General features: G+C 44.1%; 1 protein-coding gene across 5 annotated transcripts in view; it reads right to left on the minus strand.

The window, feature by feature from the left end:
- The window catches only part of MRTFB (myocardin related transcription factor B), a 281537-nt gene that overhangs the window by 189623 nt on the left and 70684 nt on the right, over positions 1 to 21230 (minus strand). For 3 of the 5 annotated variants that reach the window (XM_027117339.1, XM_027117340.1, XM_027117338.1), the window contains one exon: positions 1086 to 1150. The gene's annotated coding sequence lies outside the window, so the exon portion shown is untranslated. Of the gene's footprint in view, positions 1 to 1085; positions 1151 to 9791; positions 10072 to 21230 lie in introns of those variants that run through there. The other 2 variants (XM_027117342.1, XM_027117341.1) reach the window with 2 other exon arrangements.

Here is a 21230-nt window from a genome sequence, read left to right on the forward strand (position 1 = left end):
TGCCACAACTACTGAAGCCCACGCGCACAGAGCCCATGCTCCGCAACGAGAAAAGCCACCACAATGAGAAGCCCGGGCATCGCAACAAAGAGTAGCCCCTGATCGCCGCAACTAGAGAAAGCCCGTGCGCAGCAACGAAGACCCAATGCAGCCAAAAATAAATAAAGGAATAAAATTAAAAAGAAAAAAAAAGATACCATTTTTTTCTCCTATTGGACTGGCAAGGATTAAAAAGATGAACAAAACTCAGTGTGGGTAGTTATACTTCTAAGAAAATAAATGAACATGTATACAATGATTTAAGTACAGGGTTAATCAACACACTATTATCCACTAGAAACAATCTAAATGGTCATCAAAGGAATGATTCAATAAAGTATGGTGCCTGTAAAACAATGGAATTACATGGTCAGTAAAAATGATCATATATGATTATGCATGTCTCTTAACAATTCATGTGTAGAGATATATAAAAATATTGTTGCATTTAAAAATGACCACCATATACAGTGTAAACCAATTTATTTAAAGATTTGTATATAAATACTTCTATATTCATAGATAAATTTCTAAAAGGATTTTCACCAAAATATTAATATTAATGGCAGCCATTTCTGGGTGGCAGGAATTAGGTGTCATTGAGGGAGGTTTTTTCTTACTATTATAATAAGAAAATAAACAACACATTTTCATTTAAGAAAATAAAGTGTTGCAATCTCACCAAGTGGCTTCAAATCCCTTCAACTCCCTACTTTAAAATCAAAGTTTTCACTGAATGTTGCAAGTATATGTAATCACCAAACAGCTTATGGATTTCCACCTGTGGGACCTCCTTCTCAGCACCATGCTTTAAAACAATGAGATGATGGAAATTTAAAGATTCAAGTCAAAGAAGTAAGGAAGCCAAATGACCTTATTCAAACAGTCCACATTCCTGGCATCTACCTTAAGAACCTCAGGTTCTATGAACTTAAACACTCCTAAAACAATCTCCCTCTTACATCTTAAGAAAGCAGGCTATGGAGAGGAATTTTTTAAAAATAAGAGACATTTCCTTTAAAAAAATTAAATCATAAAAATCTTACCTCAGTAAAAATATTTAATTATTTTCCTGTCTTACATTCTCTTTCTTAGCACCTTCACTGTGAACCTAGAGGGGAAAAAAGTTAAAATTACTTTTAATTGAACATCTACTCATGCCAGGCAGGGTGGTCAGAGAAAGCCTCCTGGAGCACATGAAGTCTGAGAGGGATTGGAAAGAATAAAATACAAGTTACTAAAATGGCACGACTGGGAAGGAAAATGAGCAGGTGTAAGTGGAATTAAATAACTCTTCTTAAATGGTTGGAGGACCTACACATGACTGTATCCAATCTTGCAGCAGGTGAAAAGCTGGGTTGCTAGACTTAGAACACCTGCATCTGAGTCTCAGCTCTACCACTTCCTAGCTTGTCTGATGTTGAGCAAGTCCATAAACCCATGTGCCTCGGTTTCCCCACGTGCATAATAACAGGATCCAACCCACAGGACTGCTGAGGGTTATATGAGATAATCCACATCGGGGACTTCAAAACAGTTCCTGTAACATAATAAATGTTCAATGAACATCAATTTTCGCTTTTATTATTATATGTTCTTATATGAAATAAATCCATTTGCCTCTCACCACCTCCACCACCACCATTATTATTACTGTTACTATTATTATTGAGAAGTGGCATAAGCCTTATCTTCAAGGGGTTTACAATGTACTGGGTGACAGATGAATTAGCCAGACACATAATACGAGGCAAAAGAAAGATCAAAGTCAATTATTCATTTACTTATTTTAAAATATCTGAGTGTCTGTTCTTTGCCAGGTATTCTGTATTCTTTGGTGGACATGAGGGACATGGTTTCTCTCCTCACAGTTTCCAGTCCATCAAGGCCAAGCTATAGGACCGACAAGCTACACATGGAGACAGACCGTGTTTTTTACTGGGTGCAGGGCAGCACATATCTAAACTGGTAGAATTAGGTAGCAGAACATTCTGGGTGGAAGGGATGGGGTTATAGGAAACACAGGGCCTTTGGGGAAAGCTAAGCAGCCTCTGGTCAGGGTGCATCGGAGAGGGCAAGCAGCAGCAAGGCTAGAAAGGTAGGCAGGAGGGGCCTCAAATACGGGGCTGAGTTTGTTCTCTTCTCAGTATATTGATCATCCTGCTCCGAGTGAATCACAACTTGCTTTTAACTTCAAGTCTAGCATCATTTTATCATTTTTCTTCTTTTCTTTTTTTGTCTTTTAAAGGTGAGAGGGGAAAGAGGAAGAAAAAGAGCACAGCAACCTCAATCTATGTTGCCACTGGCAGTGATGGTGGTGGAAGCGGCACTAAGTGATGAGCCCCAAGCTCTTTTTAATTCTCCCAACATTCTTACCAAGCCAGAAATGTTCCTTTTACTGATTAGGAAACTGAGGCTCAGAGTAGTCAAATAGATCCCCAGATGTCCACAGAGCTCATAAATGCAGCCACAGAATTTAACTGTAAGCCTGACTCCCAAGGCTTTCTTTTGTTTTAGGCAAAAATGTATAAAGGATTCTGCAGAATTTAACGTCTGTTAAAAACTACTTAGAACTTCAGGGTATATAAACTTCTGTACTTACACAGAAATAAACAGCCTTCATACAAACAATCAAAACCACTTACAGGGACTTCCCTGGTGGCTCAGTGGTTAAGAATCCGCCTGCCAGTGCAGGGGACACGGGTTCGAGCCCTGGTCCAAGAAGACCCCACATGCCACGGAGCAACTAATCCCGGGTGCCACAACTACTGAGCTTGAGCTCTAGAGCCCACGAGCCACAACTACTGAGCCCACGTGCCACAACTACTGAAGCCCGCATGCCTAGAGCCTGTGCTCCACAATAAGAGAAGCCACTGCAATGAGAAGCCAGCACACTGCAACAGAGAGTAGCTCCCGCTCAATGCAACTAGAGAAAGCCCAGGCACAGCAACGAAGACCCAATGCAGCTCCAAAAAAAAATTAATTAATTTAAAAAACAAACCTTAAAAAAAAACCACTTAGAAAAGATAAAGGAAAAGAAGATCTCACAAATATATATATATATACATACATGTATATGTGTATATATATACACACACACACACACAATAAATTTAATAAGAAATGGGCAAAACCTATATGAGAAAAACTTGAAAATGCTCCAGAAGGATTCGGGAGTAAAACCAAACAAATGAAAAAATACACAATGTTCCCGGATAGGAAAATTCAATATCCGAAAGATATCAATTCTCCCTATGTTAGTTTATAAATTTAACACGATCTCAATTTGCCTAAGTTCTTTTTCTTCTGGAACTGACAAATGATTCTAAAGTTCACATGGAAAAATAAACAAGCAAGAATTGCCAGGAAAACGAAGGGCAACAGGTGAAACTAGCTTTACAAGGCATTAAGACATTTTATAAAACCAATAATGTGTACTTGTGCAGGAGTAGAAAGACTTAATGGAATAGAACAGAAGGTCCAGAGATGCACCCCAATACATCTGGAAATTCAGAATATAATGAAGGTGTATTGTATTCTGAAACAAATGGGTAAAGATAACTGGTAGCCATATGGAAAAAGTTGAATCTATATATCACTCCTGAACACCAGAATAAATTTTAAATGGATCAAAGGTTTAAGTGTAAAAATGAAACCATAAAAGAAAAAAACACTGAAAGAAAAAAAATGGGCCAAATCCAAATTCTTGGAGGCCTTTCCGTGACTCAAAATCCAGACACCATAAAATATTAACTACTTAAAATTTAAAGAAAAAACTTAAAAGCCTTCTCTATACAAAAATACATGACAGCAATTTTTTTAAAAATGACAATCTTGAGGAAATTGCAACTCACATCACAAAGGGCTAACCTCTCTAATTTATAAATTCCTAGAAATTGGGCTTCCCTGGTGGCGCAGCAGTTGAGAGTCCACCTGCCGATGCAAGGGACACGGGTTCGTGCCCCGGTCCGGGAAGATCCCACATGCCGCGGGGCAGCTAGGCCCGTGAGCCATGGCCGCTGAGCCTGCGCGTCCGGAGCAGGCTCCGCAACGGGAGAGGCCACAACAGTGAGAGGCCTGCGTACCGCAAAAAAATAAAATAAAATAAAAAAATTAATTCCTAGAAATTGATAAGAAAAAAGTGATCCAAAAGAAAAACGCGGAAAGGGCATGAACAGATGGTTCATAGAAAAAGAAACAGAAACAGCCTTTAAGCACGTGAAAAGATGCTCAGCCTCATTCATAATCAAAGTAATGCTCATTAACACCACGAGTAACTTTTCACCTTTCAGACTGATACAAATCCAAAGGCTGGTAAACACTCTATTGGGAGAGGCTATGGAGACAGGTACTCTAGTGCATTACTTGCAGGAGTTCAAAATTGTACAACCCTGAAAGAGGGCAGCATTTATCAAAATTATAAATGCATTGCTCACTGACCCAGGAATCCCACTTCTGGAAAGATATCCCACAGATACACTTCACATATACGAAATGACATGTACACAAGTTTATTCACCACAGGCTGTGACTGGAAGAGACTGGAAGACACTCAAGTATCCATCATTTATTGGGATACTTCATCATTTACTGGGGCTACTTAATAAACTGGCACAGGCCACACAATAGTATATTCTGCATCTGTTAAATAAATGTTTTCTATATACTAATGTAGAAAGATACTAAAGGTATACTAACTGAAAAAAAAAACAGGGTCAGAATAATTTACATTTTATATAAAAAGGAGGAGATATATAGAGTATACTGGTATCTGCTTGTATCTACACAAAGAAACAGTAGACATCTATAGGAAACAAATAGAAAAAATTATCTGTGGCCGAACGGAGCATATTAGACCAAGACAGAGTTGGAAATTAGCCTCCTCAAAATACTCCATTTTAGTTTTTGAACCACATGAACATTTTATATATACAAAAAGAATTTTAAAGTGTTAAAAGTATAACTCACAGGACGAAGAGAAAGAGAACTACTTATCACCTAGAGTCAAAATCCAACACGCATTAAAATAGAATTTTTTTCCTAAATTAGGAGTTTGGGATTAACAGATACACACTACTATATATAAAAAAGATAAACAACAAGGACCTACTGTATAGCACAGGGAACCATATTCAATACCTTGTATAACCTATAATGGAAAAGAATCCGAAAAAGAATATATATATATATATGTGTACATATGTATATATGTATGTATGTATAACTGAATCACTTTGCCGTACACCTGAAACTAACACAACATTGTAAATCAACTATACTTCAATTTAAAAAGTAATAGTAAATAAAAATGAAAGAATTTTTCTCTGAAATTAGATATTAACAAGCAAGATTAGTGTGGCCATCACTAAAAATCATACGAGACAATCCGATTTTTTTTCTTTAATCAAGCTAAAGCACATGATTATAATAATCTATAAAAGCGCTATTTGGGGGGCAAGGAATCAGAAGAGAGAATAGGAAAGCGCAACGAGTATGCTTTAGCCTAATGCTTCTCAAAGTATGGTCCCTGGACCAGCAGCATCAGCATTACCTGAGAACCTGGTAAAAATGCAAATTCTCAAGCCCCAGCCCAGACCTACTGAACCAGAAACTCTGGGAGTGGTAGGGAGTAATTCTGGTAATACACACTCAAGTTTGAGAGCCAGTGATCTGGTCAAATGCTTCTTACACATCCTCATGCATCACTTGGAGGAGGATATTGTTAAAAAGCAGATTCTGGTTCAGTAAGTCTGGGGTGAGTCCCTGAGTCAGCATTTCAAACCAGCTCCAGGAAGCTGCTGATGTGCTGCTGGTTTGGGGAGTGCACTCGCGAAGAAAAGCTCAAATCCACCTGGGGAAGAAGGTATGTAGTCTTCACGTGGGTGAGTTTCCTGTGAAATTTGCCCTCAGTAGCAGAGTCCATACACAGGTTTCCAGGGTGGGAGACATCGTGTAGCCTCCCATGTAAGTTCTGTCTTTAACTCGGAATAAATACATTTTCAAGCATATGTCTTATTAAAATAACAGTGAATTGTTGAAATTCAATTTAAGGATGTCTCGTTTGAGACGACTTTCATTTATAAGTGGACCCATGAACCTTCCAGAATGGGGGGAAAAAAACCAAGCAGCCATATTCATAGATCTGCCTGGTTATACTGATCAACTTTATTTCAAACACATTAACCATACCATCTGCTCTCCATGAAAAATCACCAGTTTGTTTCCTTCTAAACATTTTGAAAATGGTTCTTATATTTACAAACACTGATTCTCCATTTGTTTTACATGGGGGGAAAATCTTTAAAGGTATCTTCCAAGTAAAGAATTCTAGTTGAGATGGAAGGACCTGGAACTGTTATGTATCTTCATTTTGCAAGTCATCCTTTGTATAAAGTTTTTGGTGTTAAACATTAATCAATGTGCTGAAATTTCTACATATCCCTATCTTACAGCATCTATCGATAAGATGCCATCATTTCCAGACACTATTATTTTATGTACCACTAAGAAAGAACAAAAGTTGCCAATTAAACCATCACTTGTCAATTTTAAGATATAGTCCATCTCAGATATGCATCTTAAAAAATATATCAATGAAATAGCTTAATTATAAATCTCAGAGATATACATATAATAAATTATGCATTTTCATGCACAGAGGCATGGATTTTTGTCCATACAACAATTTGTTCCACGCCTAAACACTGGAACGGTTTCAACTTCCATGCAATATTATTTGGTTCATTTTTGTACATATGAGTATATTTTTAAAAGGTAGTGATTAAAAAAGAGTGACCTCCTTTTACCCTGGAACATGATACTGCTTACACAAAGTAATACAAATTAATCACTCAATTTGGATAAATTTCCAATCCAAAAGTATTCAATGTAGCTATCTCTAGGCTATTTATTTATTTTCCCCCCACAATAGGTGTTTAATGAGTGAGTAAATAATGTCCCCCTGAAAAGACCCCCACCCCAATTAAAGGCCAACTGCAGTAACACTTCAGGGTTGAAACCCTGCTTCCTTCCTGCTAGGAGGTGCCATGTCATTTATTGAAACAAAACAAAAACAAAACAAAACAGGGCAAACACATTTTTTAATTGCAGTTTGTTAAAGTCCTGTTAAAACATATGGGTCAAGGGGAAGTAAAAATAATCAGAGGATCACTGTAGAAAAACCTTTAGGTCTGGCACCTGGGAGACCTCTGAGGAGGAGGCAGTGGGAGAAACTTCATGTTCTGAAAGGAAGGAGCCCCCCAACTCCCTTCTTCCCTCTCACCCGATTAATCCCACCAGAAACTACCAAGATGCCCGGATAAAAGGTTTCAAGTTCAAGAGTCACACTCTCTCCAAATACAAAAAGCAGGTACAAAATATACCCTTCTTTTCTGACAAAAGCCTTTACTTACATGCTTGTTTCCATAGCACCTTTCAAAAGTAACAAGCAGTGAACAATAAACGAACATCTTATAGCAAAGAAGCAATTTATCTATCCAAGGAAAAGGAAAAATAAACTTCCTTTGTAGATTTAACAAAAGTTGAAGAAATTCATGTTACACTGTAGCTATATAATAGTCGGAGATGAACTTTCTCAACTCAATTTGCATTTTCCCCATAGCAGCAAGACTAACAGAGTTTCAAATGAAAAGAATTTCTAATGAATCATATTAGGAGGACTGAGGACAATATGATTATAGGTCATTTTAGTTTTCACCCTTGTACAATATGCATTGACCAAATTCTCTAACATGGATATTAGTTAAGTAGAAAAAAAGAACAGGGAAAAAATATTCCCAATAAAAATCGTTTGAATGTCAGTTAAATTCTGCCCCCCTCCCTGTTATAACTGACTAGACAACGACGACTGTTCTTTAGAGTGGATCTCAAAGGAGCTAGTACGGTCCTCTAAGAGACGTGTTTAGTTATCAAGTGACTAAGGCACACCACTGGCATTTAGTGTCTGGAAGCCAGGATGCTTGAACTTCTCACAATGCATGGGACAGATCTACATAATGAACATTTATCCTGGTCCTGAGAATCGTTTCAATGACCAGCCAGATTTATCACGGTAACTGGCGTTACTTTAGAACACAATACTAAACAGTTTTCACAAGAAACTATGGAAAAACCCCAGTAATTCAGGGGAAGGTAGCTAACGTGAGGGAAGTTGAGATTGAATAATAACTCGTGTCTGAAAATTAGCGACCATTTCCTCACACCATGCATTAACTCAACATATAACTGCAGTGTCACAATACTGAGCATACCTACACTACTAAGTAACATACCGGCAACGAATCAAACACAAAGCAAAACAAACAAACAAAACCTTTCAATCTAGCTAATATTTTATTCATTATTATCAGTGATAAGTGGTAGGAATGCAGCATGGTGCCTCGAAGCAGCAGTACCTCCAAGCTTGTGGCACAAAAGCTGCCCTACAATGTCGTTTGAAAACGTGGCGTTCATGGAGGGGTTATATTAATATTATTTACATGTTGATTGAGACAGTCTGTACTTTACCTTGGCATGTTATTCCTAATTCAACCCGGACTTGTTTCTCTCTTCATTGTAATAAAAAGTTTATCCCAACACTTAGGCGTCCCCTACCTCTGTGTCTATCTCTCTGATCTTTCCTTTTCTTGTATGAAATAGCTTCTAATATTTTTACCTCTCTTCAGGCCAAGCTTATCCACTAGAAGCAGGTACAGCACAGCAGTATGTGCTAGATGTGATATGGCAATGCATGTCATATATTGTTCTCCTTTTACTTCTCCCTTACATTTAAATCGGAGCATCACACTGATTTTCAATTATGTATGTAGGTAGGTTACATTACTGACGAAGTTCATTTCAGAGCTGTAATGGGGGCTTTACAAACTTCTGCTGCAAGTGGGAGGAGCCTTGGTCTGACAAAGTTGAGCACCACTGCTCCGAAGAGTGGAATCACGTGCTTAACCAAAAACAAACTTGAAAAGTTTCCTTTGCTTAAAGCAAGCCCTGGGCTGCAATATTCCACTTCCATTCGATCTGACGCCCCACCCCCGGCACACACCGCTGCTTTTAAGCCCACTTCTGCCCTCACACAGGGCCAAACAAAAGTTATTGACCATTTCGGGAGCAGGGAACCTTTTGAGAAATCGACAAAAGCCAAGGACTCTCACCCAATAAACTCATATGCCATGCTGCATTCAAGCAGGGGGAGGGGGTCCCCAGACACACCCTCTGCAGCCCAATAGGGACCGGAGGAGTAGAACTCGAGCCCTAAAACCCAGCGAGTGGGGGTGGGGAGAAGGATGGGAGGCAAGTACGGGGCGGGGCGCTGGACTCGCTGTGCCTGGGCTTAAACCCCGATTCTACCGTGTCCCAGCACGGAGACCCTGGGCAGGGCGCTTCACCTCTCGGTGCAGCCCAGCAGTGGAACCGCGTAAGCGCGGGCAGACGGTTAAGGCTCAATAAATGGTGTTGCCGCGGGCAGCAGCGCCGCGTCCACGGCGCCAACCCGCCGCCGGGGGAAACTGAGGCGCGCCTCGCGGTTGCACCCGCGTGCGGGGACTGGCTGCGAGGAGACCGGCCCTGCGGTCCCGCGGCCCTGGCCCGGCAGCCCCGCCCCGCCCGCGCGGGTCCCGGGACGGCGCGGACCCGGCGGCTCCGCTGCAGCCGCAGGGCCGACTGGAGAGGCCGCCCAGGACACGGGCCGCCCGCCCGGCTGGCTCCCCCGTCCGGCCCTTGGTCTCCGCCGCTCTCACCCGCTTCTCAGCCCCAACGGCAGACGCCGTCGCTGCCGCCGACCGCAGCTCACCTCTTCGGCCGCCGCCGCCGCCGCTGCCGCTACAGCCGCCGCACGATCTCGCGAGACTTCGCTCCCCTCCGCGCTTCCCCGCCCTCTCCGCGGCGCGCGCGGACCCCGGCCTGTAGCAAGCTAGGCGCGCTCCCGAAGAGCCGCCCCTTCGCCTCGGGGTTAGGTCTAGCCGGGCTCGCAACCCCGCGTCCGGGTCTCTGCATCCGTTCCGCCCACCTCCGCTCCGTGAAGGTGAAAGGTTAAAAGCCAGGTGCGGGACGGCAGCCTCCCTCTCACCTGGCTGACCGGGTGCGCGTGCGCATGCGCGCGCCCGGGGCCCCGGACCTTGGAGCCTTTGCAAAGGCTGTGACCACTGTGACAACAATAATCCCAGCAGCCAGTCTTGGAATGCTTCCTGGGTACCGAGTACTTTTACAACTCCTCCTGGGTCCTCACAAGAGCCCCCAAGAAGTGGGTATTACCATCCTATCCGTTTCAGAGAGGATAAAATGGAGGCTTGGCCAGGTTAACAACTGCTACCTCTAGGTCACACAGCTAGGAGTGGGCATCCGGGGTTGTCTGACGCTCAAGCCAAAGCGCAGTTTTCCCGCCTCCATGACAATCCCCAGACCCTGTCCCTGTTCCTTCCGCTGAGGGCACCAAATCTCAGCCCTTCTTTACTTCCCTCCCAAGGTTCACCAAGGTGAGAGGAGGCACTCCTAGGAGGGCAGTTGCTACAGTCCCTCTGGTTTTATGGAGCTGCTGTCAGGAAAATGCTTCTCCCCCATTACACGAACTTCCTAAACCTCCCTGTGCCAGACCCTGTACAGGGCCCTGAAAACTACTTATATTCGATGGTCTCCTCTTTATACTGGTGGCGTTTTGATGGTAGAGAGCACAGTAGAATGGGACACAGGACCCAGAACCAGAATGTACATGGATGTCAGGGGGCGCAGAGAAAGGTGTGACTTATTCCTAGGGGCAAAATCTTAACCTTATACATATAATTGTTTCTAAAAAAGAGGGGCTAACATTTATTGAGGGCGTTTCAAGGTCACTACCAATATTCTTCCGAGTCAAGTCATAGGAAAATGGAGACTCAGAGAGATGAAGAAATTGGCCTAAGGCTCCACGGTAAGACAGGGTTTGAACCTGGGTCTGAATCCAGAACCCAGTACTGCCTTGCACTAAAGTCCCATGAGCTAGCATGTGTGGGCCAACAAGCTGCTGTAAAATCAAAAGCCTTGGAGTTTCTAGCTATTCCTTAACCTTGCATCAGGGTCTGCAGGGGCTTGCCCAGGCCACCTGACAGTCACATCCATCTCAGCAAACTCTGGCCTGCCCACCCTGCAAGGCTGCTCACTCCCTCCAGAAATAATGCCACTTCCTGCAGGCCAGAGGTAATAAGTGCCCTCCAGGTGTGAACAGCACCCAACCCACCTGATGGAGGAAGTGAGCGAGGAAGGGAAATCACATCTGATGGGCAGCTACAGGGTACCAAGCACTGCTCCAGGTGCTGTCCATTCATTAGCTAATTTAGTCCTCCCAATAATCCCATCGGGAGGGAGGTATCGTTGTCCCCATTTTGCGGGTGAGGAAACCAAGGGCCTAAGAGGGGAGAGAAGTTGCCCGGCCCAAAGATACACACAGGTGGTAAATGGGAAGGCTGGAGTTCCACCAGGTCAGGATGTGCCCAGACCTGCAAACTTTGGCCTCAGGGACCAACAAGTTTCTCCCTGCCCCAAAAGCCTTCATAAAGCTGTAAAGCTAGAAATCCCCTGAGGTCAGGACTCCAATCTAAGATACCATACACATCTGGGTGGACTGTGCCTTGATATTCTCATCTAAAACAGGGGTCCCCAACCCCCAGGCTGCATTCGCGGCCTGTTAGGAACCGGGCGACACAGCAGGAGGTGAGCGAGTGAAGCTTCATCTGCGGTTCCCCATCACTCCCCATCGCTCGCGTTACCGACGAACCATCGCCCCCCTCCCCCTGCACCCCGTCCGTGGAAAAACTGTCTTCCATGAAACCGGTCTCTGGTGCCAAAAAGGTTGAGGACTGCTGATCTAAAATAAAGATATAAATAGGTTGCTGGGAAGAGGACCCAGTTAATGTATGTGAAACATGTAGAAAAGTACCTTGCACAGATTAAGCACTCAGTAAATTATAGCTATTATTACATGTCTGAGTTATTTTATTCTCTCCCCATCTCCCGATATAAACTCCAAATCAATTTGGAGGATGTGACCTTATATGCTCAGATATGGAAATAAAATTAGTTTCTAGCACACTGGAAACAATCCACTGCTCTTTAGTGGACAAAATGACCCCCGCCTCTCCTCCTGATGGTGGAAAGAGACCAGGCTCTCCTGAAGCTCTGATGCGCTCTCTCTTCCCAGTTTCCTGGGAGACTGGCAGCCTGTTAACAAAAGGTTCCCCTTACGTAGTAAAAGCCACCCAAATATTTTTAAGTTGTTGGCAAAAACAAAAAGAAACTTGTTAAGAGAATTATCGTGAGGTTGGGGGCTCATATAATCACTGTGACATCATGAGGAAAGTTTTTGTAGAAACTGAAGCTGCCACTACCCTCAGGCCATGGTACCCCAGGTTAGGTTCCTACCCTGATACAAGGCGTGTCACATGTTCCCATCAATGGCAATGGCTCACTGTGGAAGTGATTCTCACAGGGCAGGGGTGGATGTAATAAGATCCACGGAGGGCATTATAGATGGAGAAAAAAAAATCAGGGTGATTCTAATGTGTATACCTCTAAGGGTTGAACCTGTGGTTTCCAAAAAGCACTATCAAAACGTTTTTGATCCAAGAGGAACTTTATAAATGCCCATAATGGGATTTGTTTAACCCTCGTTCATTCAATAAAAACTTAAGCACTTAAGTGCCAATTACTGCGTTAGTAGCTGTGAGCAAGACACAGTCTATGCTCTCATCGTATTGATGGCCTAGAGGGAAGAGAGGTGTTAATTAAATAACGGAACCAATAAATGTTGAAATGTCATGTGATATACTGAATGAAAAAGAAGAGCAAATGACCAGGAAAAATAAAAGAGGCTGGATGGAAGGGTAGGAAAGAATTTGCCAGAACTCGAGTTCTGGAGGATGCATTAGCGTGAACTAGGCAAGGAGGAGAGGGGAGAGCATTGCGGAGATAAGGATGGGTCCATAAAGAATAGGTGAGAGTAGGTAACTGGGACAGCCAGGTGGACTGGGGCCTTAAGAGGCATCTCAGGCAGGTACACACCCTGATCACACGGGGACAGTAGAGAGGAGAGAACCCATCTGGAGACAGATGAGAGTCCCAGGCAACGCCATTGGTCTCCACATACCATCCTTCCCCATTGGTCAATCCAAGCTCATTATGGACTCCTACTGCCTCTGCCCCACCAGTGCTGTGTCAAGGATGGGCAGGCTGTCGTGACACAGCTGTTGTATCTCCAGCTGATCCGTATTTGAGGAGATCTCACATTTTACATCCCACCACCCTAGAGCAGAAATCAGGCTGCACATCTCCTGCCTCCCTTGCAACTAGGACAAGGGATAGGACATAAGCTCTGCCAGCCAGACATGCCACGTGAGTCTCAATCTGGTCGTGAGCCTCGGTTCTGTTGATGTGACCGGTGGCCAAAGCAACCAGCTTTGGGGATGGCGGTTGCAGGGCCAAGCTCCCAGTAGAGAAGCCACACGGGTGCTGACGGCAGTGATGGTTGTAGTGACGGCAAACTCAGGCAGGGTGATGGTTAGCTGATCAGGCCGGGCCTGCAGTGTGGTTTGGGGCATTTTTCCTAGAAGCTTAGCCTCAATTTCTTTCCTCCAGCCCTCCCAATGATTCTGTGGGTTACCTAACATCCTTTATTACGTTCCCCTTTCTGCTTGAATCGGCCAGCGTTTCCACCAAGAACACTGACCTCTCATAGGCTGAAGCTGGTTGGAGCCAGTGAGACTTGGAGAGAGACTCGCTGGGGCAGTGGCAAAGGGAACTTTCTCTACTGGAAGAGAGAGCCCCGGGAAGCCAGCTTGCTCTCCCTGCCTGGCATGGAATCTCCATGGCCATCAGTGGCTCCTGCCATAACTGCCGGATAAGGTCAAGTCTGCAAGGCAGAGCGGAGGAACCAAAAGATCCTAGGTCCTTGACTACATTACCAAGCTGCTGGACTGATCCCAGACCTACAAGGCCCTGGACATCCCCTTCTCTGAGCTAAGGCATGGTTAAATCAACCTGAGTTGGCTTCTCTGTTCCTTGCAGCCCAAACATTCCCACTGGGGCAGGGAGGAAAGAAGCAACTTATGGGGAACAGGCACTCATCTCTCCTGGGTGTGTCAGGGGCCACCCAAATCCTGGGAACCTTTGACACCAACCTCCTTCATCCTCACCCAATATCAATCCCACTCAGGTAAGCCCTACCTGGCCCCAAACACTTCATTCCAGAAAACATCTCCTTCCATTGCCCTTCCCAGCCTTTGACTGTCTCTCTGATGGCCACAAAGTGGTTCTGTCACTTGCCCAGCTCACACGTCTGGTAAGTGGCAGAGCTGAAGGTCTGGAGGCAATCCAGATCCCAGGCTTTTAACCACTATGTTTAATGCCATGCACCCTCCAGCCTCATTCCATTAAAAAAAAAAAAAAAAAAAAAAAAGGATGGCCTTGAGCCAGGAGAAAAACAGAAAAAGAGCTCAAGTCCAGCTCCATATTTGCTATCTGGCCTTGAGCAAGCTTCTTAAGTCTCACTTTGAAATGAAAATGAAGTTAATGATGCCAGCTTCATAGAATCTGGCAGTCATCTGTGTGGCCCACCTCTGGCTCCTCACCTTCTGTGCACACACTGGAACCCACTTCCTGGGCCACCTGTGTGGGGTCCCATGATGAGTCCCAGCCAGGGTGTGTGAATGGAGGGAGTATGTGTCACTTCCGGGCTGCTGCTCTGTTGAGCAGCAGAGCCCCCAGCCAATCCATCATGGACATAGAATCTGAGCAAAAACCAAACCTTTATTGTTTGGGGTTGCTGGTTGTCATAGCATTTACTGGCCTATACTGATCGATACGTACAGTACGGTCATTTACTCACTTACTCGAGAAACACTTTTCTGCTATGGTTCTAACCACAGATGGATAAAAGAGAAAGCTCAAGCAGCAGTCCTGAAGGTTCTGGTGCAGTTATGCTGAGATGGGGCCCAGACCGCTGCAGTTTTCTGGGGCTCCCCCGTGATTCTGATGCACTGGCAAACCTGAGACCCTTGCATTACTATTGACCCACCATGTCATGGGAGAGCCGGACGGGATGCTTACCCCAGAGCGCCACGTAGACTAGGCATGACAATTACAGAGAGAAAAATTACAATGCAACTATAGTTTAGTGATCTGAAATCTGTAAAATTAAGTGAGAATATATGGGAGCTTTATGAACTGTAAAGTTGTATGTGTGATAGAAAGTAGATGTGCGTCCTGGCAAATCCATTCATCAATGGTGTGATCCAAGATTGGGTACCTGGGCTCTCCATTTCCTCCTCCTAACGTAGATGGTATTATTTGCCTCTCTGTTTTCCAAAGATGAAAACTGAAACTCAGAGAAGTTCTAAAACGTCACCCATGGTCACACAGCTAGTACAAGGCTGAACTGGAATCCACACCCAGGTTCTTCTGTATCTAGAGCTGACCTTCTGAAACACTGGGTGTAGCTGGTTCACACAAGGCCCCTGCTTGTCTCTCCAGCTAGAGCTTTTGTCTACCCCTTCACCTAGCCTAGCTTCTAGCCACACCAAACTGCTTGCCTTTCTCGCCCACACTACCAGTTCACACCTCTGTGCTTTGGCTCCTGTTGGCCCCACTGCCTGGCATGCCTTCCCTCTCTTCCCACTACCCTGCCTCCAAACAGCTGCCAGATCTTTAGATAAGTGGTTTGATGAACCCATCCTCCATGGCTGACCATGCCCCACAGTAGGTCTTACACGTGGCCCTGCAAATGCCTCCTCCATTAGATTGCAGCCTGTGGAGGGAGGGCCCCTCTCTTCCTTTCTCTAGGCCGTGTGACTAGCATCGTGGGCACTTCTGCTGATGCATCCGCCACAACCACCCAAATACCTAGCTCCGCAAAACCAAGGCCCTACAGCTTACAGGACAGACCCTCCCAAGAAGACAACACAGCAGAGTATTTCAGAAAGCAGCTTCAGGATTCGAATCCAGCCACTTTGTAGCTTGGGGACTGCAAGCCCCGTACGTAGTATCTTGCAAGCCTCAGTTTCTTAGATGAAAAATGGGACTAATGACAGTACCTGCCTCACACAGTTGTTGTGAGAATTCAATGAGATATGATGTGTACAATAAATTTATGTACACCACCCAGCTCATAAGGAAGAACTGAATTAATTTCCAGCCGATTTCATCGTGGTTAGCACTGGCATCATCATCTCCTTCTTCTTATTTCTATGACTGTGGCTCAGCATGCCCCCAGAGCTATCATTGTTAATATTATTACTCACCACATCCTCCTCCCTTCCCGCCAGCCCTAAATGACTTTGCTAAGCATTCCTTCCAAGAATAGACAGTATTCTTGGGATTCTCGAAAGCAGTTCTTCATTGTCTCATTGATGGTTCAGTGCCCGCTATGATTTAGCATCCCTGCTACCCCCTAGGAAGATGCCCAGTTGGCTCTTCAGGAAGTTTGTGGCTGCCAAGACCTTTCCATCCAGGCTTCCTGGATACAGCTAAGAAAATATGGGCTCTCCCGAGGCACTCTCTCTCACTGACTTGACATCATCCCCATCTGGGTTCATTCTGGGTTCATTTTTGGTCAGCCCAGGCCACTGCGAGGGTGCCCCCTCCCCTGGCTATGGGAATGACAGGATACCAGTCAAATAGGTCTGTGGGCTTCTGGAATTGTTGATAACACCAAAAGGAATAATACCTCCAATGGGCTTATTTTTTTTTTCGTGGGGAGCTAAAAGAGTCAGGCTTTTGAGTTTCAAATAAAAAGTGCTTCATATGCCATCAGAGTGAGCCACTCTTGCTACTCCTTGCTTATCTTTCACATATTCAGAGTGTGGAGGGCAAAACATGGGTGTTCAGCAAAGAATTTCTTGAGGTTTTGTGCTGAACAGCTCCAAGCTGTTATGAAAGGACGGAAAAACAGAACATTCCCCCACACCCGAAGTATTACAAGAACAGGGAATGGAAGAGGAAAACCAAACCTCAGACAACAAAATTTTTAAAAATATGAAGTTGGCTTTTCTGATTGAGAAGGTTCTGAAGACCCAGCCATGAATGGTTTCTGCTGGGATCTGCATTTAAGTGAAAATTCACAAAGTCTGTGGAAATGGAAATGGGAAGTCAGAGGGAAAGAGGACAGCATGCATGTTAGGAGGGACAGAGGGGCAGAAATCAACGAGGAGGTAAGAGGCAAGGTGCTTCCAGGAGCAAGGACAGTGGTCAGGGTAAGAGGACCACTGGGTGAGAGTTTTCTCCAGAGAGAAAAAAAATAGGCAAATTGTTTTTTCCATAACAATGTTGACACACAACTGCTTGAATAAAATTTGCATTCCCATCTGACTCATTTGGCTGGAACAATGAGCTCACATTCCAGAGCCTGGGCTGACGCTCCTGCACCCCACTGCTGATAAAGTATAAAGTGTGTAATTAGTGCTTTCTGCACTAAGAAGGACCATGAAATCTACTGGGTTGTCTTTTGTCTAGCTTCTGACAGCAACCTCTAGCACTCAACGTCCTATTCTCATGTTAGTCATTTCCAGGGGAGAAAAGAAGAGGGTAGGCATGAGAAGGGAACATTTTTCACAATTTATCAAGCTCTTCAATTAAAAAAACAAATGAAGTTACAAATCAGGAAAGTTACAAATAAGCAGGGAGGCATGAATGACCCTATGGTGATGAACTGAGATCAGTAGTATCAGTATGAACTAAAGTTTAAAAAAATAGATAGATAGATAGACAGATAGATACAGATATAAATATAGAAGTGTGTATGCATGGATTAGTTTACACAATATATTTCCAAGCTCTGAACACTGAGAGGACCTAGAAGCAAGGATTCCCCAGTAGCAATGAGCACACTTGCCACCAATATCTTGGTTTCTAAACACCATTCTTCAATGAAAGGAACCAGGGCTCCTTGGAGAAGTGGTTGATTCCAAAGCTGGGGCAAGGAAAATACAAGATGAGCCTTGAACACCGTGTAGCACCAGAAAATAGGGAATTGCTCAAAAAAGGTTGGAGGCTTATTGCAAGGGTATATGAACCAGCCTGAAATAGCTCCCAGTGGTCAAAGCTGGAACAATTGGAGCAAGAAAATTATGATAGGATTGGATTAGAAGCCATAGAATAAAATAAATACCCATGAGTCCATATTGATGGAAGGAAGGAAAGAAGAAAGGAAGTGACTCTTGCCTTAAAGAAGAATTACAATTAATAAATGTAGAAGGAATAAGGGAAGTAGACAAATCATGTCCAGAACACCACAGTAATAATTGCCTGAGGTAAAATCCACAGATGGATACTAAAATTTAAGCGGTCAAAATTGTGAGGAGAAAAGGATAGTCTCAAAGTATCTCTCCCCCAATATTTACTAATTACAAAGGGAAAAAGTAGTACATTTACAGTGAAGAAACCCAACAGACACCACATTAACCAAGCAATTAAGTTTAACATCACTAGTAGTAAGTCATGTTTTTAGTTATCCCTGACACGATTCGATGAGAAGCCACTTCATCTTGGTGGTACACTTCCTCAGAACCCCAAACCCCTATCTCATCAGGAGAAAACATTTAAAAAAAACCAACAACAAATGGAGGTATTCTACAAAATACCTGACCAGTATTTTTTTTTTTAATATCAAATTCACACAAGACTAGGAAAGACTGAGGAATTGTCACAGATAGGAGGTCACCAAGGAGACACAAGGACTAAATGCAACGTGAGACCCTGGATAGAAAACTGATGTCAGAAGGAAAAACTGGTGAAATCTGAACAAAGTCTATAGGTTAATTAATAATATTGTGCCTATGTTTATTTCTTAGTTTCAACAATTGTACTGCAGTTGTAAAAGATGCTAACATTAGGAGAGGCAGGGTGAAAAGTATATGTAAACACTCTGCTGTTTTTGCAACTTTTCTGTAGGTCTGAAAGAAAACGTTTTTAAAAACGAGGTGATGAATTTACCTAGTTATTGCTGATAGGGAGCAACCTGGAAATAGTCCATTCTAAAACTGGTGTAAGAAGTAAGGCCCGTGTGAAATAGATAGCTAGTGGGAAGCTGCTGCATAGCACAGGGAGATCAGCTCGGTGCTTTGTGACCACCTAGAGGGGTAGGATAGGGAGGGGGGGAGGGAGATGCAAGAGGGAGGAGATATGGGGATATATGTGTATGTATAGCTGATTCATTTCATTATACAGCAGAAACTAACACACCATTGTATAGCAATTATACTCCAATAAAGATGTTAAAAAAAAAAAAAAGTAAGGCCCGTAAGAGCTATCCATTTCTTGGAGGAGGGATTTGAGCGGGTGTTTCATTCAACCTTAAATGCATATTAAGTCCTGTGCTGGGCTCTGGGGATATGATGGTGAACATGAGACATGGTTCCTGTCCTCAGAGAGCTTACTATCTAGGGAATGAGACCAGAAATAAAGTACAAAAGAAAATGAAAATAACTGCTATTTGCATGACAAATAGCATGAAGGAAATCAACAAAGAGGTTTGGGAAAACATTTCTAAGGTGACGACACCAAGGCCGAGACCAATGAGAAGGAGATAAACACGTCAAAAATGGAGAAGAAGAACCCCAAGCAGAGGGGACAACATGTACAAAACCCTGACCCAGGAGAGGGCTTGATGTGTTTGAGAAGATGAGGCACCGACCACCAGGAACACTAGGCCATAAGTCGACGTAGAAAAGAATCCTAACCCCACAGTGTCCACCATCACCACAACTACCACTGCATTTCACGTGGTCCTCCCAGCGACCCTACCGGGCAGCAATGAATGAAACCATCACCACCACCACCAGGCCAAACCCTCCCTAAATGTAATACCAGACAGCGTAATCATGTGCTGTGCTCTAAATATTTGTGTCTCCCCCACCCCAAATTCGTATGTTGAAACCTGACACTCACTGGGATGGTGTTAGGAGGTGGGACCTTTGGGAGGTGATTAGGTCATGAGGGTGGAGCACCATCGATGGGATTAGTGTCCTTATAACAGAGACCCCACAGTGCTCCCTCACCCCTTCCACCATGTGAGGACACAGTGAGAAGTCAGTGTCTGTGGACCTGGAAGTGGGCCGTCACCAGACACCAAGTCTGTCGGCACCTTGATCTTGGACTTCCAGCCTCCAGAACTGTGAGCAATAAATGTTTTGGAGCCACCCAGTTTATGGCATTTTTGTTATAGCAGCCAGAACAGACTAAGACACCATGCCAGTATTTTAAGGTTGTGTGAGGGCGTGTGGCATAATTCATATCAGTGAGGAAATCAATCTTTCTGCTGCTCTTTTCCATCATGAAACCTGCTATGAGTGGAAGAGGCCAGACCGGAAGGCCTGTTCCTTAGCAGAGCACGTTCGTGAGAGAAAAGACATGCGAGGGGATGTCCAGAGCAGAGCTTGAAATTAGGAAGTTGAGAAGAAAGGAGTTGTTCCTTTAAAAAACAAAAGTGGAGAAGAGGGCTTCCCTGGTGGCTCAGTGGTTGAGAGTCCGCCTGCCGATGCAGGGGATGTGGGTTCGTGCCCCGGTCTGGGAAGATCCCACATGCTGTGGAGTGGCTGGGCCCATGAGCCATGAAAAATAAAAAAATAAAAAAAAGTGGAGAAGAATATTGGGGGTGGGGTGGGGGTAAAAGAAGGGAGGAAGAGAAGGATATTCCGGGGACTTGTACGGAAGATACCAAGTACACATTTATCAATTGTTTGCATTGAAAACTCCTTCCAGACCCCCAGTCCCTTGTAAAGTCTACCACACACTGAGGTCTGGTGTGTCTGTATGTGTCCGTCTTTGTGTATACCTGTATGTGTGTCTGGACGTGCATCTGTGTGTGTCTGTGTGTGTGTCTGTGAATGCTTTTGTCTCAGTCCGTGCGTATCGCTGTGCCTGTCTATGCTTGGGTGTGCCTGTTTTCATGTGCCTTTGTTTCTGAGTTTGTGTATGTCCCTGTATGTCTGTGTGTGTTTGTGTCTGGGTGTGTTTGTGTGTGTCTTTGTCTTCGTGTATATGCCAGAAATCACAGCAAGGGACCGAACGCCTGCAGAATGGAGATGATTGCCGTGAGACCCAGAGGGAGAACGAAAAGTGGGCTGAGACAGGAGGCAGTCGAGGCCAACTCCAGTGACAGCGAGAGTGTCAGGCCCCAGGAATCCGATGACATCTTTGCAAGGACGCTGGAATTTCCT

This window comes from Aethalodelphis obliquidens, unplaced genomic scaffold, assembly GCF_003676395.1.
Source record: "Aethalodelphis obliquidens isolate GAN/ISIS:26980383/991018 unplaced genomic scaffold, ASM367639v1 scaffold18, whole genome shotgun sequence".
Lineage (NCBI taxonomy): Eukaryota > Metazoa > Chordata > Mammalia > Artiodactyla > Delphinidae > Aethalodelphis > Aethalodelphis obliquidens.